The sequence below is a fragment of the Pleurodeles waltl genome, chromosome 5 (assembly GCF_031143425.1).
Source record: "Pleurodeles waltl isolate 20211129_DDA chromosome 5, aPleWal1.hap1.20221129, whole genome shotgun sequence".
Classification (NCBI taxonomy): Eukaryota; Metazoa; Chordata; class Amphibia; order Caudata; family Salamandridae; genus Pleurodeles; species Pleurodeles waltl.
The window spans coordinates 24,063,844-24,089,270 of record NC_090444.1 but is presented as its reverse complement, the minus strand read 5'-3'; positions in this window follow the sequence as shown (position 1 = coordinate 24,089,270).

The window sequence follows — 25,427 nt, the reverse complement described above, 5'->3', positions numbered from 1 at the left end:
ACATTATAGTAACAGGTTGCAGATGTTTGGAGCTGGTCTTTACAGCTTTTATTGTGTCTAACCTGAATGCAAAGTGGACAGCAACACCACACAGTCACCAAAAATAAAACAGTGGAAGAAATGTCATGGCCAAGATGAGGAAGATCTGATGTGTGTACAAAATAACACATCGCCATGTTTAATCAAAATCAATTAGAACACACCTCTGTACACCCCTGCACACCTCTGTACACCTCTGTACACCTCTGCACAACTCTGTGCACACCTCTGTACCCCTCTGTACACCTCTGCACACCTCTGCACACCTCTGTACACCTCTGTGCACACCTCTACACACCTCTGCACACCTCTGTGCACACCTCTGCACACCTCTATACACCTCTTGCACACCTGTGTACACCTCTGCATATCTCTGTACACCCCTGCACACCTCTGTACACCTCTGTGCACACCTCTGCACACACCTCTGTACACCTCTGCACACCTCTGTACACACCTCTGTACACACCTCTGCACACCTCTGTACACCTCTACACACCTCTGCACACCTCTGTACACCTCTATACACCTCTTGCACACCTGTGTAGACCTCTGCATATCTCTGTATACCCCTGCACACCTCTGCACACCTCTGTACACCTCTGTGCACACCCCTGCACACCTCTGCCCACCTCTGTACACCTCTGTGCACACCTCTGTACACCTCTACAGACCTCTTCACACCTCTGTACACCTCTGCTCACTCTGCACACCTCTGTACACTTCTGCACACCTCTGTACACCTCTGCACACCTCCTTACACCTCTGTACACCCCTGCACACCTCTGTACACCTCTGTTCACCCCTGCACACCTCTGTACACCCCTGCACACCTCTGCACACCTCTGTACACCTCTGTGCACACCTCTGCACGCCTCTGTACACCTCTACACACCTCTGTACACATCTGCCCACTCTGCACACATCTGAACACCTCTTGCACACCTGTGTACACCTCTGCATATCTCTGTACACATCTGCACATCTCTGTACACCTCTTGCACACCTGTATACATCTCTGCACACCTCTGTACACCCTTGCACACCTCTGCACACCTCTGTACACCTCTGTGCACACCTCTGCACACCTCTGTACACCTCTACACACCTCTGCTCACCTCTGTACACCTCTGCTCACTCTGCACACCTCTGTACACCTCTTGCAAACCTGTGTACACCTCTGCGTATCTCTGTACACATCTGCACACCTCTGTGCACCTCTTGCACACCTGTGTACTTCTTTGCACACCTATGTACACTTCTGCACACCTCTGCACACCTCTGTACACCCCTGCACACCTCTGTACACCCCTGCACACCTCTGCACACCTCTGCACACCTCTGTGCACAACTCTGCACACATCTGCCCACTCTGCACACCTCTGAACACCTCTTGCACACCTGTGTACACCTCTGCGTATCTCTGTACACATCTGCACACCTCTGTGCACCTCTTGCACACCTGTGTACTTCTTTGCACACCTATGTACACTTCTGCACACCCCTGCACACCTCTGTACACCCCTGCACACCTCTGTACACCCCTGCACACCTCTGCACACCTCTGCACACCTCTGTGCACAACTCTGCACACATCTGCCCACTCTGCACACCTCTGAACACCTCTTGCACACCTGTGTACACCTCTGCATATCTCTGTACACATCTGCACATCTCTGTACACCTCTTGCACACCTGTATACATCTCTGTTCACCTCTGTACACCCTTGCACACCTCTGTACACCTCTGTGCACACCTCTGCACACCTCTACACACCTCTGCTCACCTCTGTACACCTCTGCTCACTCTGCACACCTCTGTACACCTCTTGCACACCTGTGTACACCTCTGCGTATCTCTGTACACATCTGCACATCTCTGTACACCTCTTGCACACCTGTATACATATCTGCACACCTCTGTACACCCTTGCACACCTCTGCACACCTCTGTACACCTCTGTGCACACCTCTGCACACCTCTGTACACCTCTACACACCTCTGCTCACCTCTGTACACCTCTGCTCACTCTGCACACCTCTGTACACCTCTTGCACACCTGTGTACACCTCTGCGTATCTCTGTACACATCTGCACACCTCTGTGCACCTCTTGCACACCTGTGTACTTCTCTGCACACCTATGTACACTTCTGCACACCTCTGCACACCTCTGTACACCCCTGCACACCTCTGTACACCCCTGCACACCTCTGCACACCTCTGTACACCTCTTGCACACCTGTGTACACCTCTGCGTATCTCTGTACACATCTGCACACCTCTGTGCACCTCTTGCACACCTGTGTACTTCTCTGCACACCTATGTACACTTCTGCACACCTCTGCACACCTCTGTACACCTCTGTACACCTCTGCACACCTCTGTACACCTCTGCACACCTCTGCACACCTCTGTACACCTCTGTGCACATCTCTGCCCACTCTGCACACCTTTTGCACACCTGTGTACACCTCTGCATATCTCTGTACACATCTGCACACCTCTGTACACCTCTGCATACCCCTGTACACCCTTTGCACACCTATGTACACCTCTGTATGCCTCTGCACACCTCTGCAAACCTCCCCACACCTCTGTGCCCCAGGCTGGCAGGTCTTTGCATGATCATTGTTTGCAAACGTGGGGCAGAGAAGGATGATTTCTGCAATTCTGTCTTGTCCCAGTAAGCTGGCTAGAGGTGGCATGGGCAGCACCTACCACCTGGGAGAGGCTGACAGGAAGCAGCAAGGCTGAGGGTGACTTGAAATGTAGAGAGTGTTTTGGATTTCTTTTTCCTCATTGTGCAGTGGGAGATCCACAGAGAGGACAAATCAAGAGAATCGAGTATTGTGAGATGGCCGAGAGATGGTGGTCATGTATGAAAGGAGGGGAAGGAAACATCCACCAAGGGGCTACAGGTGGTAGCTGTCAACAAGCCATTGGCAGATGCCCCAGTTCTGTGCCCCTAGATCAGACATACAGGAGATGGAAGCCACTGGAACCAATGGAATAAATGGGATGAGTATGAGGGCACTACCAGCAAAAAAGGGAGAACAGGAGGGTACTTGATGGATAAAGTGACAGTGAGTGGAATGGTAGCAGCTCATGAAAGAAGGAAAAAGAGGAACTTAGCAAATAACAGGATGGACAGGAGAGCCCAAGCGGCTGAAAGGGTCCGTTGAAGACCCACAATTTAAGAATTTAGTAGGAGGGCCCATACACTTTAAGGAATGAGTAGGTGGGTTCACACCAGTTTTGGAATGAGTTGGAGGGTCCATACCCTTTAAGGATGAGTAGGGGTTACATACCCTTTAAGTAATGCTTAGGAGGGTATAAAACATTCACGGAATGACTAGGAGGGTCCATACACTTTACGGAATGAGTAGGAGGGTCCACACACTTTACGGAATGAGTAGGAGGGTCCATACACTTTACGGAATGAGTAGGAGGGTCCATACACTTTAGGGAATGAGTAGGAGAGTCCATACACTTTACGGAAAGAGTAGGAGGGTCCATACACTTTAGGGAATGAGTAGGAGAGACCATACACTTTAAGGAATGAGTAGGAGGGTCCATGTAGGAAAGTACCATCTTGCCTGGCATGTTACCCCCATTTTTCACTGTATATATGTTGTTTTAGTTGTATGTGTCGCTGGGACCCTGCCAGCCAGGGCCCCAGTGCTCATAAGTGTGCCTGACTGTGTTACCTGTGTTATGACTAACTGTCTCACTGAGGCTCTGCTATCCAGAACCCCAGTGGTTATGCTCTCTCATTTCTTTCAAATTGTCACTAACAGGCTAGTGACCAATTTTACCAATTTACATTGGCTTACTGGAACACCCTTATAATTCCCTAGTATATGGTACTGAGGTACCCAGGGTATTGGGGTTCCAGGAGATCCCTATGGGCTGCAGCATTTCTTGTGCCACCCATAGGGAGATCTGACAATTCTTACACAGGCCTGCCACTGCAGCCTGAGTGAAATAACGTCCACGTTATTTCACAGCCATTTACCACTGCACTTAAGTAACTTATAAGTCACCTATATGTCTAACCTTTACCTGGTAAAGGTTAGGTGCAAAGTTACTTAGTGTGAGGACACCCTGGCACTAGCCAAGGTGCCCCCACATTGTTCAGGGCAAATTCCCCGGACTTTGTGAGTGCGGGAACACCATTACACGCGTGCACTACATATAGGTCACTACCTATGTGTAGCTTCACAATGGTAACTCCGAATATGGCCATGTAACATGTCTATGATCATGGAATTGCCCCCTCTATGCCATCCTGGCATAGTTGGTACAATCCCATGATCCCAGTGGTCTGTAGCACAGACCCTGGTACTGCCAAACTGCCTTTTCAGGGGTTTCACTGCAGCTGCTGCTGCTGCTGCCAACCCCTCAGACAGGTTTCTGCCCTCCTGGGGTCCAGCCAGGCCTGGCCCAGGATGGCAGAACAAAGGACTTCTTCTGAGAGAGGGTGTTACACCCTCTCCCTTTGGAAAATGGTGTGAATGCAGGGGAGGAGTAGCCTCCCCCAGCCTCTGGAAATGCTTTCATGGGCACAGATGGTGCCCGTTTCTGCATAAGCCAGTCTACACCGGTTCAGGGACCCCTTAGCCCTGCTCTGGTGCGAAACTGGACAAAGGAAAGGGGAGTGACCACTCCCCTGACCTGCAACTCCCCTGGGAGGTGTCCAGAGCCCCTCCAGTGTGCTCCAGACCTCTGCCATCTTGGAAACAGAGGTGCTGCTGGCACACTGGACTGCTCTGAGTGGCCAGGGCCAGCAGGTGACGTCAGAGACTCCTTCTGATAGGCTCCTTCAGGTGTTGCTAGCCTATCCTCCCTCCTAAGTAACCAAACCCTCTTTTCTGGCTATTTAGGGTCTCTGCTTTGGGGAATTCCTTAGATAACGAGTGCAAGAGCTCATCAGAGTTCCTCTGCATCTCTCTCTTCACCTTCTGCCAAGGAATCGACTGCTGACCGCGCTGGAAGCCTGCAAAACTGCAACAAAGTAGCAAAGACGACTACTGCAACTCTGTAACGCTGATCCTGCCGCCTTCTCAACTGTTTTCCTGGTGGTGCATGCTGTGGGGGTAGTCTGCCTCCTCTCTGCACTAGAAGCTCCGAAGAAATCTCCCGTGGGTCGACGGAATCTTCCCCCTGCAACCGCAGGCACCAAAGAACTGCATCACCGGTCCCCTGGGTCTCCTCTCAGCACGACGAGCGAGGTCCCTTGAATCCAGCAACTGTGTCCAAGTGACTCTCACAGTCCAGTGACTCTTCAGTCCAAGTTTGGTGGAGGTAAGTCCTTGCCTCCCCACGCCAGACTGCATTGCTGGGAACCGCGACTTTTGCAGCTACTCCAGCCTCTGTGCACTTCCGGTGGAAATTCTTCGTGCACAGCCAAGCCTGGGTCCACAGCACTCTAACCTGCATTGCACGACTTTCTAAGTTGGTCTCCGGCGACGTGGGACTCCTTTGTGCAACTTTGGGTGAGCACCATTTCACTCTTCTTTGTAGTGCCAGTTCCAGCACTTCTGCGGGTGCTGCCTGCTTCTGAGAGGGCTCCTTGTCTTGCTCGACGCCCCCTCCGTCCCCAGACGCAATTGGCGACATCCTGGTCCCTCCTGGGCCACAGCAGCATTCAAAAATGCTAACCGCATGACTTGCAGCTAGCAAGGCTTGTTGGCAATCTTTTGGCGGGAAAACACTTCTGTACGACTCTCCATGGCGTGGGGGATCCATCCTCCAAAGGGGAAGTCTCTAGCCCTTGTCGTTCCTGCAGAATCCTCAGCTTCTACTGTCCAGTAGCAGCTTCTTTGCACCCACAGCTGGCATTTCCTGGGCATCTGCCCATCTCCGACTTGCTTGTGACTTTTGGACTTGGTCCCCTTGTTCCACAGGTACCCTCAACTGGAAATCCATCGTTGTTGCATTGCTGGTTTGTGTCTTTCCTGCAGAATTCCCCTATCACGACTTCTATGTCCTTTGGGGAACTTTAGTGCACTTTGCACTCACTTTTCAGGGTCTTGGGGTGGGCTATTTTACTAACCCTCACTATTTTCTAATAGTCCCAGCGACCCTCTACAAGGTCACATAGGTTTGGGGTCCATTCGTGGTTCGCATTCCACTTTTGGAGTATATGGTTTGTGTTGCCCCTATCCCTATGTGTCCCCATTGCATCCTATTGTAACTATACATTGTTTGCACTGTTTTCTAAGACTATACTGCATATTTTTGGTATTGTGTACATATATCTTGGGTATATTTGCTATCCTCATACTGAGGGTACACTCTGAGATACTTTGGCAGATTGTCATAAAAATAAAGTACCTTTATTTTTAGTATAACTGTGTATTCTGTTTTCTTATGATATTGTGCAAGTGACACTTGTGGTACTGTAGGAGCTTCACTCGTCTCCTAGTTCAGCCTAAGCTGCTCTGCAAAGCTACCATTATCTATCAGCCTATGCTGCTAGACACCCTATACACTAATAAGGGATAACTGGGCCTAGTGCAACGTGTAAGTACCCCTTGGTACTCACTACAAGCCAGTCCAGCCTCCTACAGTCCATACACTTTAAGGAATGAGTAGGAGTGTCCATACACTTTAAGGAATGAGTAGGAGGGTCCATACACTTTAAGGAATTAGTAGGAGGGTCCATACACTTTAGGGAATGAGTAGGAGGGTCCTTACACTTTAAGAAATGAGTAGGAGGGTCCATACACTTTAGGGAATGAGTAGGAGCGTCGATAAACTTTAGGGAATGAGTAGGAGAGTCCATACACTTTAAGGAATGAGTAGGAGGGTTCATACACTTTAGGGAATGAGTAGGAGGGTCCATACACTTTAGGGAATGAGTAGGAGGGTCCATACACTTTAGGGAATGCGTAGGAGGGTCCATACACTTTAAGGAATGACTAGGAGAGTCCATACACTTTAGGGAATGAGTAAGAGGGTCCATACACTTTAAGGAATGAGTAGGAGGGTCCATACACTTTAAGGAATGAGTCGGAGGGTCCATACACTTTAAGGAATGAGTAGGAGGGTCCATACACGTTAGGGAATGAGTAGGAGGGCCCATACACTTTAAGGGAATGAGTAGGAGGGTCCATACACTTTAGGGAATGCGTAGGAGGGTCCATACACTTTAAGGAATGAGTAGGAGAGTCCATACACTTTAGGGAATGAGTAGGAGGGTCCATACACTTTAAGGAATGAGTAGGAGGGTCCATACACTTTAAGGAATGAGTAGGAGGGTCCATACACTTTAAGGAATGAGTAGGAGGGTCCATACACTTTAGGGAATGAGTAGGAGGGCCCATACACTTTAAGGAATGAGTAGGAGGGTCCATACACGTTAGGGAATGAGTAGGAGAGTCCATACACTTTAGGGAATGAGTAGGAGGGCCCATACACTTTAAGGAATGAGTAGGAGGGTCCATACACTTTAAGGAATATGCCGGAGGGAGAATGCCATTAAGGAGTGAGTTGAAGGGTCTGGAATGTGTCAGTGTAGGGACACAATTGTCCCCTGCATGATGTATATTGCTGTCCTCTGCCCTGCGTGCCCGAACGGCATATCTTTAATCCTATTTCTAATTTTATTTTGTTCATGCCACACGCTAATCCCATTTACACACATTGATCCAGGCCCATTCTTCTGACAATGCTAGGTTGGGTACTATCCTTGTACCAGAAGGGGGCACTAAGGCACCCTGATAGTGACAGCACACTACTGTTCCTGCTGTGGGACGGATGCACAGAGCGCAGAGGTTGTAGCACACCCACAGGCTTTTGACCTGTGAAGCATGAATGTGTGCTCGCAGCCCATTCATCTGAAGTTCCACTGCTCACGGTGAACTTGAAACAGGCTAGATAAAGGGGTGGTCAGGAGGGCACCAAGTGGGTGGAGAAATGTGTAGGAGGTTACCAAGTGAATAAAATGATGATTGGGAGGCATTAAGTATGTAAAGGAATGATTAGAAGGGACCAAGTGGTTATGGGGCACGTAAGTGCATAACAGTTATGTAAAGAGATGAGTTGGAGGTCACCTGTGGTTAAAGTAATGAGTAGACCTTTACCAATCAGGTAAAGGGATATGTAGAATAACACGTGGACCTTTGGCTTACAGCATGTTTATTTTTTTCAGCTTTGGTATTCAATAAGAAAGGTTTCTACACAAATGACAAGGACTAGTTCTGAAAATATTTGAACATGCTCCCATCACCACAGATTCCTTTAGTGTCCACGGTAAGCCACCGTATAAACACTAAGACTCATGATGGAGAAGACATGGCATATGTTCCCAACGCCAAGCCCACCTCTGCTCTTCAAGGTACATGAGCAGTGAAGAGTTATTCTAGTTAGACACATGCACCATGACTGTGGACAAGGAACACCCCTACCAGCAGATTGCCTTAAGTTAGACCCCTGCTGCTAGAGTGAGGCTGGGGACCACCCCCGTGATCCAGGTCTTTTAGGTTAGACCATCCCTCGCACCCACAGTAAGGTCAAGGAATGGCTCGTGGTAAACCAGTCTGTGTGCGTGTAGATTATTGAGGATGCGTCAATCTTTGACGATACCAAAACCTTAAGGATCAGACCTAGGGCCTGATGTAGATCTTGGTGGAGGGGACTACTCCATCACAAATGTGACGAATATCCAGTTTGTCGTATTAAGATCCCATATATATCCTATGGACAGTTAATACAGCGGATAGGATATCCGCAAAGTTTGTGACAAAATAGTCCATCCGTCGAGATCTAAATCAGGCCCTTAATCATTCCAGACACTTGAACCTGGAGAGAGGTCATCTGGTTGCCATGTACTTCACCCCCGCATTCCCAGGCAGCGCGCCAGCATCACTGATAGAAACCATCATTAGAAAGGCCCAGTGCGCGTCCCATCACAGGTCCCGCAGAGGGCAAGTTGTGTTCAGTAATTAGCCTGTGCTTCCACGGGCATCCCTTGAAACCATGAAACTACTCTTGTCTGTAAACACATCATTACTGCAGTCTAACTAAAACGTCCTCAAACACATAATAATTGTAGTCCCTAACTAATCAGTTGTCAAACCAATTAGTGCATAACTAACAGCTACAGAAGAAATTAAGTTCATTAAAAGTTTGAAACAATTGTCGGTGCCTGGAGATCAGCAGTTGTACCCAGGGGAGCTCCATGCAGGAGAACGTCAGAGTCTCAGGGCACTTTATGGAATGTCTCAAGAAATTTACATATAACTTACAACACTGCAAAAGAACTGAACAATAATGTGCGCATATTAAAGACACTTATGAATTACATTTTAACTATGAAGGTTAAATTCTAGGACAGGCACAAGGAGACACATGCCAACATTTTAGAAGAAGGACATTTTTGCGCAGCAGTTTTGGCTTCGTTGGGCCACATCAGCATAAAATAATGACACTAATGTGGCGCAAGGAGGCGCTTGGGACTCTTAAATCGGTCCCTATATGTTTTTTGTCATAACAACGCCTAAATTCACTAACATTGAAAGTATAATTCCGCAATGTCGACAGCTATGTTTACAGATGATATCACTATAAACTCAAGGATGCAGGTCCAGGAGTGATAAACCAATACGTCCAGTCCTCACCAGTATATGCCTAATATTCACTGCAAGCCTAACCCTAAGCAAAACCCTAGTCTGTACCCTAAGTTTAATGTAAACCCCAGTGCTAATCTTACCCTGCACCCTCTCCACAAGGCTAATACTAATTTAAGCCTTAAGGAAAAACCCTAAAGCAGAACCTTAATTTTAACTTCCGGAAATTATAGTTAAAAAGACAAAGGGGGTCATTATGACCCTGGCAGTCGGTGTAATAGTGGCGGTAGTACCGCCAACAGGCTGGCGGTACATACCACCATATTATGACATTGGCGGTTTGGCCAAAGCCAAACTGCCAATGTACCACACCGACCGCCACAGCGGTAACGACTGCCGGGATGGAGACTTCAGTCCCCAGCCCGGCGGCCGTCACTAGGCCACCTGTGGGAATATGACCCCGCCTACCACCATGGGTTTTTGTGGCATCCTTACAGCCACGAAAACCATGGCGGTAGGCACTATCAGTGACAGGAAATTCCTTCCCTGTCACTGAAAGGGGTCTTCCCTGACCCCCCTCCCCATCCTTAGGGTTCCCCACAACCCCCTTCCTCACCAGACCTCCCCTTCAAACATGCACCTTCATTCACACACACATGCAGACATCCATTCACACACACATCCACACACACTTACATACATACAGGCACACACGCATTCACACAACACAACATACACACACTCACACATCCATTCATGCACACACAGCCAACATGCATCACACACCTGCATACACAGACATACACCCCCACAAACACACACACTACCCCCATCCCCTGTCGAAGCACCCAACTTACCTGCTTGCAGGGGGTCCTCCAGCAGGAGACGGGACATGGCGCTGCTGCCAGCAGCAGCATCCACCAGCAGAACACCGCCAGGCTGTATCATGGGTCATGATGCGGTCTGCTGCGGTCTACTGGCGTGGTGCAGCTGCTGGTAGCAGCACCACCTTACTGCCATCCGCCAGCATGACCACAGCTGGATTTCCACCATCCTTATGGCAGAAATCCGGCTGTGGTCATAATCCGGCTGACGGCTGGTAGCCGCGGCGACGTCTTTTGGCAGCTGTCGCCACGGCAGTAGGCGGTTTATACCACCATTGTTATACATGAGGGCCAAAGTTTTTCCAAATAAAATATTCCAAAATGAAAGTATTTTATCTTTACAATGTAGGTATTTATGTAAGTATTTGCATTTACTGCACACCAGGTGAAGAATTAAATTGAACTTGTGCAGCCCAGATATATTCTCTGTCTTCTGCATATTTTTAACAATCACAAAGGACATAGAGAATCAAGCAGTATACAGAACTGGGTGACATATCCGATAATCTGAATTGGACAACACTCTTGCAAAAATGGAGGGAAGCGCTGAGCAGCTTTCTGAAAATGCCACTCTGAAACATGCAAAAAATCGAACACTTGGCCGACAAGAGAAAATCTAATTAGGGAGATCACAAATGCAGACATGCCAACAAAAAACTACGGGGTTTCATTACAAAAGAATCTTAATGCCACCTTGTACATACAGCGCAGTGCTTAGCGCCACAGGAGCGATACTCCTGTGGCGCTCGGGCCTATAAATACGGCCCTTAGTCTTTATGCTATGAGTTTTCTTTAGTCTTATATGCCTAGTATTTCTGCGGTTCAGTCCTAATATGCCCAACTGATTATGAACTGCAATCCTGCCCTGTGTACAGCCTGTGTTCTGCACAGCCTCTGATGCTGCTGTCACCTGATGCTTTGAAGCTGTTCGTGATCTGCTGACGAATCCTTCCTATTTGCTCTCCATGAGGAGAGGTATACTTTGAAATGTGCTTTCTTTGTTTCCCTTTCAGCATTAGATGATTTGAATCAGTGGTCATTTTGTTAGTGAGTTGCCCTAGGTGGATGATTTTCTAAACTGTTTTTGTCTTCCTTTTTGTATATTTTGCCCGCAGGGGATCAGTATATCCCAACACATGAAAATCCAAGACTTGTGATAGAAGCAGGGATGAACCAGCCCAAACTTTAACGCTGATTGACTTTCTTTAAGAACCATTCTCCTAATGCTAATAGAAAACCATCCACTTGATGTTAATTGTTGAATGATTATAATCATCCTCAAAAATTGATGTCTTGATTATTGTTAAAGAACCATCCTCTAAATTGAAATGTTAAATGATACAACCATCCTCTTTGAGTTTGACATTAATCATTGATTAATGTCACCATCAACTGCTTTGAAATCGGTTTCTGTTGTGCAAATTATTGTTGTTAATTAGTGTTATCTTGTTGGAGTGTTTCATTGAATTGATATTTAGAAGGCTAAATCTTTTCAGATGTTTTGGTCAGCCTATGGTTTTTTTGTATGTTTATAATTTAGTTTTGTCCACCATCTACATTACATTGGCCCTGTGGTTGTAATACATTTCTGAAATTTGATTCAGCTGTAGTCGTGACTTAGTAGCCAAATTGGTCAATCTGTCTTTTTGTGTTTAGATAAATTTGCTATTGATTTGAGTTGAATGTATCTAACTACCACAATCCACACTGAGTCTAAAGGTTCATCGCCCTCTGGTCCGGGTGGGATAAGGTGGGATGTCTCACCAGAGCGGGATTTTTCCTAATTCAGGTTGAATGACAGAAGCCCTCGCTCGCAGAGGCCTCGTGATAGGGTGGTGGGTGGGGGGGCTCCGGGGTAAGGGGCTGAGCTGGGATCCTGTGTAGGAAAGTACCATCTTGCCTGGCATGTTAACCACATATTTCACTGTATATATGTTGTTTTAGTTGTATGTGTCACTGGGACCCTGCCCGCCAGGGCCCCAGTGCTCATAAGTGTGCCCTGCATGTGTTCCCTGTATGATGACTAACTGTCTCACTGAGGCTCTGCTAACCGGAACCTCAGTGGTTATACTCTCTCTTTGCTTTCCAAATTGTCACAAACAGGCTAGTGACCAATTTCACCAATTAACATTGGCATACTGGAACACCCTTATAATTCCCTAGTATATGCTACTGAAGTACCCAGGGTATTGGGGTTCCAGGAGATCCCTATGGGTTGCAGCATTTCTTTTGCCACCCATAGGGAGGTCTGACAATTCTTACACAGGCCTGCCAGTGCAGCCTGCGTGAAATAACGTCCACGTCATTTCACAGCCATTTACCACTGCAGTTAAGTAACTTATAAGTCACCTATATGTCTAACCTTTACCTGGTAAAGGTTGGGTGCTAAGTTGCTTAGTGTGTGGGCACTCTGGCACTAGCCAAGGTGCCCCCACATCGTTCAGGGCAAATTCCCCGGACTTTGTGAGTGCGGGGACACCATTACACATGTGCACTATACATAGGTCACTACCTATGTATAGCGTCACAATGGTAACTCCGAACATGGCCATGTAACATGTCAAAGATCATGGAATTGGCACCCCAATGCCATTCTGGCATTGGGGTGACAATTCCATGATCCCCCGAGTCTCTAGCACAGACCCGGGTACTGCCAAACTACCTTTCCTGGGGTTTCACTGCAGCTGCTGCTACTGCCAACCCTTCAGACAGGTTTCTGCCCTCCTGGGGTCCAGCCAGGCTTGGCCCAGGAAAGCAGAACAAAGGACTTCCTCAGAGAGAGGGTGTTACACCCTCTCCCTTTGGAAAAAGGTGTCAGGGCTGGGGAGGAGTAGCCTCCCCCAGCCTCTGGAAATGCTTTGATGGGCACAGATGGTGTCCATCTCTGCATAAGCCAGTCTACACCGGTTCAAGGATCCCCCAGCCCTGCTCTGGCGCGAAACTGGACTAAGGAAAGGGAAGTGACCACTCCCCTGACCTGCACCTCCCAGGGGAGGTGCCCAGAGCTCCTCCAGTGTGCTCCAGACTTCTGCCATCTTGGAAACAGAGGTGCTGCTGGCACACTGGACTGCTCTGAGTGGCCAGTGCCAGCAGGTGATGTCAGAGACTCCTCCTGATAGGCTCTTACCTGTGTTGCTAGCCTATCCTCCTTCCTAGGTAGCCAAACCTCCTTTTCTGGCTATTTAGGTTCTCTGCTTTGGGGAATTCTTTAGATAACGAATGCAAGAGCTCATCAGAGTTCCTCTGCATCTCTCTCTTCACCTTCTGCCAAGGAATCGACCGCTGACTGCTCAGGACGCCTGCAAACCCGCAACAAAGTAGCAAAGACGACTACTGCAACCTTGTATCGCTGATCCTGCCGCCTTCTCGACTGTTTTCCTGGTGGTGCATGCTGTGGGGGTAGTCTGCCTCCTCTCTGCACTAGAAGCTCCGAAGAAATCTCCCGTGGGTCAACGGAATCTTCCCCCTGCAACCGCAGGCAACAAAAGACTGCATCACCGGTCCGCTGGGTCCCCTCTCAGCACGACGAGCGTGGGCCCTGGAAATCAGCAACTCTGTCCAAGTGACTCCTACAGTCCAGTGACTCTTCAGTACAAGTTTGGTGGAGGTAAGTCCTTGCCTCACCATGCTAGACTGCATTGCTGGGTACTGCGTGATTAGCAGTTGCTCCGGCTCCTATGCACTCTTCCAGGATTTCCTTTATGCACAGCCAAGCCTGGGTCCCCAGCACTCTAACCTGCAGTGCACAACCTTCTGAGTTGTCCTCTGGCGTCGTGGGATCTTCTTTTGTGACTTCGGGTGAGCTCCGGTTCACTCCTCTTTGTAGTGCCTGTTCCGGCCCTTCTGCAGGTGCTGCCTGCTTCTGTGAGGGCTCCCTGTCTTCCTGGGCGCCCCCTCTGTCTCCTCACGCAATTGGCGACATCCTGGTCCCTCCTGGAGCCACAGCAGCATCCAAAAACCCTAACCGCGACCCTTGCAGCTGGCAAGGCTTGTTTGCTGTCTTTCTGCATGGGAACACCTCTGCAAGCTTCTTCACGAATTGGGACATCCATCCTCCAAAGGGGAAGTTCCTAGTCCTCTTCGTTCTTGCAGAATCCACAGCTTCTACCATCCGGTGGATGCTTCTTTGCACCCTCAGCTGGCATTTCCTGGGCATCTGCCCAATCTCGATTTTGTTGCGACTCTTGGACTTGGTCCCCTTGTTCCACAGGTACTCTCGTCCGGAAATCCACCTTTGTTGCATTGCTGGTGTTGGTCTTCCTTGCAGAATTCCCCTATCAGAACTTCTTTGCTCTCTGGGGAACATAGGTGCACTTTACACCTACTTTTCAGGGTCTTGGGGTGGGCTATTTTTCTAACCCTCACTGTTTTCTTACAGTCCCAGTGACCCTCTACAAGGTCACATAGGTTTGGGGTCCATTCGTGGTTCGCATTCCACCTTTGGAGTATATGGTTTTTGTTGCCCCTATACCTATGTGCTCTCATTGTAATCTATTGTGACTATACATTGCTTGCATTACTTCCTTTTGCTATTACTGCATATTTTTGGTATTGTGTACATATATCTTGTGTATATTTGCTATTCTCATACAGAGGGTACTCACTGAGATACTTTTGGCATATTGTCATAAAAATAAAGTACCTTTATTTTTAGTATATCTGTGTATTGTGTTTTCTTATGATATTGTGCATATGACACCAGTGGTATAGTAGGAGCTTTGCATGTCTCCTAGTTCAGCCTAAGCTGCTCTGCTAAGCTACCTTTTCTATCAGCCTAAGCTGCTAGAACACCTCTTCTACACTAATAAGGGATAACTGGACCGGGTGCAGAGTCTAAGTACCCCTTGGTACCCACTACAAACCAGGACAGCCTCCTACATTGGTTGTGCAGCAGTGGGATAAGTACTTGCAACTACTTACCACTTTGTCATTTTGTACTTTTCAAAAGAGAAAAATATACAAAACAAGTTCAGTGTATGTACACCTAACCAAAAAGTTTTGCTTTTCTTCTCTTACTCTATTGCTAAGTGCTGAAAAGTACCTCTAAAACTTTCAAAAAGTTTCTAAAAAGTTGAAAACGTTTTTTTTCTGTTTCCTTAAAAAGGTCTGAAACTTTTTTTTTCTTTTTCTGTCCCTTAAACCCTTTTCTATAATGTCTGGTACAGGTCCTACTCTTGATCTGGTCAGCTCTGCTTATGACCACCTTAGCTGGAAAGGTGTAAGGAGTCTCTGCATTGATAGAGGTTTAGGGGTAGGGAAGAATCCCTCTAGAGAATTGCTGATTAACATGCTCATTGAACATGATAAGGCCTTAGCTGGCACATCTGTTGAGAAGTTAGGAGATGGTTCACATTTTGATTTTGGGGCAGCCCCATCAAGAATGTTAGATGGTATTCTTTCCAACCTGCCCCTTAGCAGACCCCCTAGCATAACTGGTATTAATGTGAGCTCTCATCACAGTAGGGATGTAATCCTGTAAAAGAGCATGATTCTAGGAATCTGCATAAGATAGTTCCCCCTTACAAGGAGGGGGATGACATTAACAAGTGGTTTGCTGCACTTGAGAGGGCCTGTGTTGTACAGGGGGTCCCTCAAAGGCAGTGGGCTGCTATCCTATGGCTATCATTTAGTGGAAAGGGTAGGGATAGGCTCCTTACTGTGAAGGAAAGTGGGGCCAATAATTTTACAGTTTTAAAGAATGCACTCTTGGATGGATATGGCTTAACCACTGAACAATACAGGATTAAGTTCAGAGAAACCAAAAAAGAGTCTTAACAAGACTGGGTAGACTTTGTTGACCATTCAGTGAAGGCCTTGGAGGGGTGGTTACATGGCAGTAAAGTTTCTGACAATGAAAGCCTGTATAACTTGATCCTGAGAGAGCATATTCTTAATAATTGTGTGTCTGATTTGTTACACCAATATCTAGTGGACTCAGATCTGACCTCTCCCCAAGAATTGGGAAAGAAGGCAGACAAATGGGTCAGAACAAGGGTGAACAGAAAGGTTCATTCAGGGGGTGACAAGGATGGCAAGAAGAAGGATGGTAAGTCTTCAGACAAGGGTGGGGACAAATCTAACAAGCATTTGCAATGCAATAGGTCTCGCATTTGTGATCATTTGAGCTATTGGTGTTGCTTATGTTATTGTATTATAATACAAATGGTATTGTGATCATATAATGGTATGTTTGCTTCAACAAGTAAGTGTAATTTCAGAAAATACGGAATTTAAAAAACAAAATAGATTTTATTTGTTTTTTAGTATATATATATACATATATATAATATATTTATATATATATATATATATATATATATATATATATATATATATATATATATATATATGCAGTATTTTAATTTTGGTGCACATTGTTGATTTGAATAGCAGTAAAAACATTGGTCTAAATATAAAGCATGTTCATTAATTAGTTTATATTGAGAACATTTCTTGAAGAATGTCTGATGACTAGATGACATCTAGAGAATAAAGTAAACAAAAAGACAGTGTGTGAGTAAGTTGTGCGAGAAAGAGAGCGAATGCTGTATGAATGAGAGAGTTGAATAGAGACAGAGAAAAAGAAAGACAGACAGTGTGAAAGTAAGAGAAAGTGAAATACCGTATGTGTGTAAACGAAAATAGTGTCTGTCCGTAAGAGCGTATATATGTGAGAGAGTGCATGAGTGTTATGAGTACCAATATAACAGCAAATAAACTTTGCATAAGATCGCTGCAAAATATTTAAGTGGGCCAATCGAAGTGAAATGTATATGCTCGCAATGTTATATTTAAACATGTCTCGAAATTTTCTAACTAAATCTGTGCATACCTTACAGAAAACACAAAAAGAGAAATGTTAAATTTAGGCATTTTTTCCAAAGTTAAAACTAAAAATGAGCAAACACAATATAAAAGGCAACCTATACCCTGCTAGATTTACAAAGGTTTATAAAATTACTAAACGAAAATAAGGACTAAGTCTGGAGTGGTGTGAAATTGTAAAAAAACTAGGCTGTATTTGTAGGAGGCTGGCCTGGCTTGTAGTGGATACCAAGGGGTACTTACACCTTGCACCAGGTCCAGGTATCCCTTATTAGAGTAGAGGGGTGTCTAGCAGCTTAGGCTGATAGAAAAGGTAGCTTAGCAGAGCAGCTTAGGCTGAACTAGGAGACGAGTGAAGCTCCTACAGTACCACTAGTGTCATATGCACAATATCATAAGAAAACACAATACACGGATATACTAAAAATAAAGGTACTTTATTTTTATGACAATATGCCAAAGTATCTCAGTGAGTACCCTCAGTATGAGGATAGCAAATATACACAAGATATATGTACACAATACCAAAATATGCAGTATTAGCAATAGAAAACAGTGCAAACAATGTATAGTCACAATAGAATGCAATGGGGGCACATAGGGATGGGGCAACACAAACCATATACTCTAGAAGTGGAATGCGAACCACAAATGGACCCCAAACCTATGTGACCTTGTAGAGGGTCGCTGGGACTGTAAGGAAACAGTGAGGGTTAGAAAAATAGCCCACCCCAAGACCCATTCTGGCATTGGGGGGACAATTCCATGATCCCCCGGGTCTCTAGCACAGAACCCGGGTACTGCCAAACTGCCTTTCCGGGGTCTCCACTACAGCTGCTGCTGCTGCCAACCCCTCAGACAGGTTTCTGCCCTCCTGGGGTCCAGGCAGCCCTGGCCCAGGAAGGCAGAACAAAGGATTTCCTCTGAGAGGCGGTGTAACACCCTCTCCCTTTGGAAATAGGAGTGAAGGCTGGGGAGGAGTAGCCTCCCCCAGCCTCTGGAAATGCTTTGATGGGCACAGATGGTGCCCATCTCTGCATGAGCCAGTCTACACCGGTTTAGGGATCCCCCAGCCCTGCTCTGGTGCGAAACTGGACAAAGGAAAGGGGAGTGACCACTCCCCTGACCTGTACCTCCCAGGGGAGGTGCCCAGAGCTCCTCCAGTGTGTCCCAGACCTCTGTCATCTTGGAAACAGAGGTGTCTGTGGCACACTGGACTGCTCTGAGTGGCCAGTGCCAGCAGGTGACGTCAGAGGCTCCTTCTGATAGGCTCTTACCTCTCTTGGTAGCCAATCCTCCTTCCTAGGAAGCCAAACCTCCTTTTCTGGCTATTTAGGGTCTCTGCTTTGGGGAATTCTTCAGATAACGAATGCAAGAGCTCACCAGAGTTCCTCTGCATCTCCCTCTTCACCTTCTGCCAAAGGATCGACCGCTGACTGCTCAGGACGCCTGCAAAACTGCAACAAAGTAGCAAGACGACTACTAGCAACCTTGTATCGCTTCATCCTGCCGGCTTTCTCGACTGTTTCCAGGTGGTGTATGCTCTGGGGGTAGCCTGCCTCCTCTCTGTACCAGGAGCTCTGAGGAAATCTCCCGTGGGTCGACGGAATCTTCCCCCTGCAACCGCAGGCAACAAAAGACTGCATCACCGGTTCTCTGGGTCCCCTCTCAGCACGATGAGCGTGGTCCCTGGAACTCAGCAACTCTGTCCAAGTGACTCCCATAGTCCAGTGACTCTTCTGTCCAAGTTTGGTGGAGGTAAGTCCTTGCCTCCCCACGCTAGACTGCATTGCTGGGTACCGTGTAATTTGCAGCTGCTCCGGCTCCTGTGCACTCTTCCAGGATTTCCTTCGTGCACAGCCAAGCCTGGGTCCCCGACACTCAAACCTGCAGTTCACAACCTTCTGGGGAAACACAAACCATATACTCTAGAAGTGGAATGCGAACCACGAATGGACCCCAAACCTATGTGACCTTGTAGAGGGTCGCTGGGACTGTAAGGAAACAGAGAGGGTTAGAAAAATAGCCCACCCCAAGACCCATTCTGGCATTGGGGGGACAATTCCATGATCCCCCGGGTCTCTAGCACAGAACCTGCGTACTACCAAACTGCCTTTCCGGGGTCTCTGAGTTGTCCTCCGGCGTCGTGGGACTCCCTTTTGTGACTTCGGGTGGACTCTGGTTCACTTTGCTTCTAAGTGCCTGTTCAGGTACTTCTGCGGGTGCTGCCTGCTTCTGTGCAGGCTCCCTGACTTGCTGGGCGCCCCCTCTGCACCTCATCCAAGTGGTGACATCCTGGTCCCTCCTGGACCACAGCAGCATCCAAAAACCCTAACCGCGACCCTTGCAGCCAGCAAGGCTTGTTTGCGGTCCTTCTGCGTGGGAACACCTCTGCAAGCTTCTTCATGACGTGGGACATCCGTCCTCCAAAGGGGAAGTTCCTAGTCCTATTCGTTCTTGCAGAACACCAAGCTTCTTCCAACAGGTGGCAGCTTCCTTGCACCCTCAGCTGGTATTTCCTGGGCTCCTGCCCACGCTCGACACTGTCGCGACTCTTGGACTTGGTCCCTTGTTTTACAGGTACTCAGGTCCAGAAATCCACTGTTGTTGCATTGCTGGTGTTTGTTCTTCCTGCAGAAACCCCCTATCACGACTTCTGTGCTCTCTGGGAGTTATAGGTGCACTTTACACCTACTTTTCAGGGTCTTGGGGTGGGCTATTTTTCTAACCCTCACTGTTTTCTTACAGTCCCAGCGACCCTCAACAAGCTCACATAGGTTTGGGGTCCATTCGTGGTTCGCATTCCACTTTTGGAGTATGTGGTTTGTGTTGCCCCTATACCTATGTGCTCCTATTGTAATCTATTGTAACTTTACACTGCTTGCATTACTTTTCTTGATATTACCTGCATAGTTTTGGTTTGTGTACATATATATCTTGTGTATATTTCTTATCCTCATACTGAGGATACTCACTGAGATACTTCTGGCATATTGTCATAAAAATAAAGAACCTTTATTTTTAGTACTTCTGTGTATTGTGTTTTTTTTTCTTATGCTATTGTGCATATGACACCAGTGGTATAGTAGGAGCTTTACATGTCTCCTAGTTCAGCCTAAGCTGCTTTGCCATAGCTACCTTCTATCAGCCTAAGCTGCTAGAAACACCTCTTCTACACTAATAAGGGATAACTGGACCTGGCACAAGGTGTAAGTACCTCTGGTACCCACTACAAGCCAGGCCAGCCTCCTACACTCTGAACCTGGGCATGTTTGGTATCAAACATATCAGAATCATACACCAGTAACCAGTATTGGTTGTATGATTCTATGCACTCATGGGGCTCCTTAGAGGACACCCAGCATTGCTCCTACTGGTTATCCAGGCAGCCCGTGCTACTGCCACCCCTCAGACAGGTTTATGCCCTCCTGCTGCTTGACCAGGTCAGGCAGAGGAAGGCAGAATAAAGCATTTCCTGTGGGAGAGGAAGGTAACACCCTCTCCCTTAGAAATAGCTGTTACATAGCTTGAGAGGGGTAGCCTCCTCAAGCCATCAGTATGCTTTGAAGGGCACATCTGGTGCCCTCCTGGCATAAACCAGTTTGCACCAGTCCAGGGACCCTTGGTCCATGCTGTGGTGCGAAACTGGACCATGGAAAGAGGAGTGATCACTCCCCTGTCCATCACCACCCTAGGGTGGTGCCCAGAGCTCCTCCAGGTGGCCACTTGATTCTGCCATCTTGAATCCAAGGTGGACAGAGTCCCCTGGGAGCATCTCAGTGGCCAGGTCAGGTAGGGAACGTCACAGCCCCCTCCTGATAGGTGGTCACCCTGCTAGGTGACCAATTCCCTCTTCCTGGGCTATTTAGGGTTTCCCTCTTGGATGGGTCCTCAGATTTGATGTGCATGATTCCAGCAGGACTCCTCTGCATAGTTCACTTCATCTTCTGGCCACCAGGATTGCATCTGAACCCTCCAGGAACCGACAATCTGCAACTTCAGCGACATATCCGCTCTGCAAAGTTGTTTCGCCGGCTCCTTCCAGCAACTGCAGCATTTCCCTGGCTGTGCATTCTCTGAGGGTGACAAGTCTTTGGCCTGCACAAGAAGCAAGAAGGAATCCCCCTTGGAGTGAATGAGTTACTTCCCTGCATCCACAGGCACCAAGTGCAATCACACTGGCTGCGTGGATCTTCTCTCCTCCGGAGCTGCGTGGATCCTGCATCACAGGTGGTGGTCTGGAGTCGTCCCCTTGGTCCTCCCTACCATCTGTCTTTCTTGGAAGACGGTAGGCCCTTGCTTCTCCTTGCAGGACAGTACCCCTGTGGACCGTGCCTCTTGCAGCTACCAAGGCTTGTCTACACCTCACTAATAAGGCATACCTGGTATAAGGTGATAGCAACATAGGTACTCACCACACACCAGACCAGCATCCTACATTGGTGGTGCAGCGGTGGGATAAGACACTTACAGTTGCCTTACCACTCTGTCACTGGTTACTTTCCACAGGAAAGACCATTACTAGATGCTAGGTACACAATGCACTTAGTTGTTAGGATTTCTAGTCTCCTACAGCAGGCCAGCTTCCTACACACATCATGTAGGTACCTACACATTTCCCTAGCTCTCACCTCCTCTCCCTTCTGTGAGTACTCATTGCTCAAGCTGGCTGGATCACTGCTCCATCCACGCTGCTCTGTTCTTTACCTCCTGCAGGTACCCTCCAATGAGGTGATTTTATCTTCCACAGAATTAATACTTTTCTGAAGCTCCAGCACACTCTCATCATAAGGCTGTGCCCCTGGCTAAGCCCTTGGGAATTAGGGGTCAGATCCCCAGGTTCTCTCCACACATTCACATAGAAGCCACAATCTTCAGAATAAACTAATCTCTTTTGTCCTTGGAGGAAATGCAGGAGCACTTCTGCACAGCATCATAAAGAGGGCAGACACCCACCTGCCACCACAATACAGGAGGGCTAGACTACCATGGTGCCTTGGGGTGGCCCACCTATTCATCCAGGATGGATTACTCCCCAAGAGCCTCCTAGCACTACTACAACACCAAGACCCAAGGCCCCCTCAAGGGACAAGAGACCTGAAAGGTCACCCTCCATGTTGTTTCCTCTTACCCGCGCCCTCCATCTCTGGCACCAGTTGCTTCTCCTCCCTAGCCACACCTTCTGTGTTGCTTTCACTCACCGCCTCCGTGGCTTCCCCTACCTTCGCCCTCAGAGCTGCTTCCTCCATCCGCCCCCTCCTTCTCTGTCACCAGTTGCTTCTCTTTCTCCCCTACTCTCCGTGTTGCTTCCTCCACCTGCCCCCTCCTCCTCTGTCGCCAGTTGCTTCTCCTCCCACCCTTGCCCTCTGTGTTGCTTCCCCCACCAGAGCCCTCCTCTGTCACCAGTTGCTTCTCTTCCTCCCCTGCTCTCCTTGTTGCTTCCCCACCTGCCGTCTCCTTGTCTGTAGCCAGTTGCTTCCCCTTTCCACACCCTGCGTTGCTTCAACCACCCACACTCCAAAAAACAGTTGCACACATTTGTTCCCCTTTATTTGCTGATCAAACTGGGTCAGCAAATAACACAGAAAAAAGGGAGCTGTGTCACAGGCATTTTTTATCTTATACAGCCATGCTGCATAGCATTAGGAATGATGTACAGCATGGCCAAAAAAAAATCTCAAAGCCAATATAGCTCAAAGGTGAGACCTATTGACTTAGCCAGTGTTTGTTACTTTGTTGAAGTGATTAATTTTGTCTTTATTCTTGATTGCAAGTAATTTCTCTTTGGTGATGAACCCAGTGTATTAAATACCCTGTGGGTGATACTGGACCACGGCTCCACCAAAGCTATCATTTCCCGACTACAAGCTGCTCTAAAAAGAAATAGAAAGATTTAACGTCCGCTCCTGGTAGATGGGACGGACACATAGAGAGTCCCCGTACGGACAGAGAGTGGAGACGCACCCGGGCACTAGTGTAGGAGGTGGCCAGTAATGCCAGGTTTAAATTGACACCATTTTATTACTTGCATAGAGTATACTTGACACTACAGACTACATAGGGTGTACCCTACATGCGCTGCCACATGCACAAGATGTGGGACATCCTCTGCCAGATTTGCACAAGTTACATGGACATGCCGCCGCATAGGGCCATTTTGGGGGGAGATAGTGTGGGAACTGCACAGAGTGACGGGTAGAACAGTGGACTTAACAATGCAACACTGCTTGTTGGGATTGTTTCCACCCCCCAAGGGGGTAGTTGGCTGCGATACAGGTTCGCTCCCCTGGGACTGTTACTGACCAGGAGGTGCGTTGTGATCCACTGGGTGAGTGTGATACTGCCGAAAGGGAATAAGTGGAGGGCAGATCTACTGGAGAGAGCTGTGGATCCGAAGGGTCCACACAGATGAAAATGTGGACAGGGACTAAGAGATCTGGGGCAAAAGGGAGGATCATCTAGGCATTGGCGGTCGAGAGGTAGAGGGCTGCTCCAGCTCAGGCCGTCTGCTGGTAGGAGCAGAAACAGGGCCCAGGACGGTGGGGTCACCGGTGCCTCCCTATGCCTATACGAAGCTCTCATGCCTTCCTGCGACAGCTGACTCTAATACTTCAATGTCTAGACGAGTGGATATTGTAATCAGAATGGAATACATGCTAACTGGAAGGATGTTTGTCCGTGTACCGTTGAGGCGACCTGTGGGTGCCCTCGGGACCCTCCACCATCTCTATGTTAACCCCACCTCCCTGTGGCCGGGTGGGGTCTACTACAGATATGTGTGAGGTCACCAGCGTGAGATGTGCAATACTTCCTCCTGTCCCTCTGCTGCCCCCCCTTTGATGCTTCCCCCTTCTGCCCCCCTAACTCTCAGCAGGAGGTCCTTGTTGTGGCGGGTATAGACACCCACACTAGATACTCTCCCACTGGAGGAGACGGGACAGACTCCCGCTGCATATTCGCTTGCACTATTATTTGTTGTCAGGCCGTTGCCCTGATTACTTTTTTTCATGTAACTGGATGTCTTGCAATATTTGACAAAATGTGAATAAAGAAATAAAAAAAAATAAAAAAAGAAAACACTTGAATACAGCAATCTGACACTGAAAGGTAATCAGTTAACGTTAGCAAAGGGTCTGCCACTGTGAGGAAGAAAGTGGGGCACTTTGTTTCAGTAACTTCTTAACAGTTTTAACTATAAACTATTTTGGGTAAACTACGAATTATCAGCAGATGACGGGTTATGTGGTGACAAATGCAGCAAATTCATAGTTCTTGTGCTGAAAACTCAGTGGCCTCAGACTTGCATGACTCCAGTGGCCCTGTCTATAGCACTCACCACTGACTGGTCACCGTAACCAAGTTAGGACTTGCCTACTACAGTAATCAGTGACATTCCATGTAACACAGACACACTTTAACACCGTGTGATAACAATCTACCTTAAAAGCATACTGGCTTTAACATGCATTTCACAACACAAAGGTCAGGCCTACTGTCCATGTCTTAACTTTCATAATAAACAAATCAGCCCTTGGCGTGACTTGCATGTTCACAGTGAAGCGATTAGATGTCATGCCTGTATCACTGGCTTGCACATAACTAACTCAGCCCCCACTGGAATAAGCTTAAACTTTCCCAGCAAGCATCAGTCCCTTTTAAAATTGCAAACGTGTATATAACAACAGGTGGCAAAATAACATACAGTCCCTTTGAAGAGGGATTACCACTGTTCAGGTCTTCTACCACAAGAGATTCCACTTAACAACAAACATGTTAATACAATATGAACACAATCCAACTCTACATGCCTTTTTGCTTTAAGATATGCTTTCCACAATAAAAACACCTGGCCCACTGCCTTTGAGCTAACTTTTCAAATGAACAGACCAGACCTATGGTATTCGACTGAACATGTCCCAATGAAGCAATCCGACCTATAGCCAGTATCCTTGGGAAGTCACCTTCACCAACACAGGCCTACTGTGTTCGGCTTCAGTTTTCCAAAAATGGCAACAACAAGGCATACAATCATGAGCTTATTAAGATCAGAATTGGCAAACCAGTGTTCAACCTCACCTAAGAGGGGTATAAGGGACTGTGAAA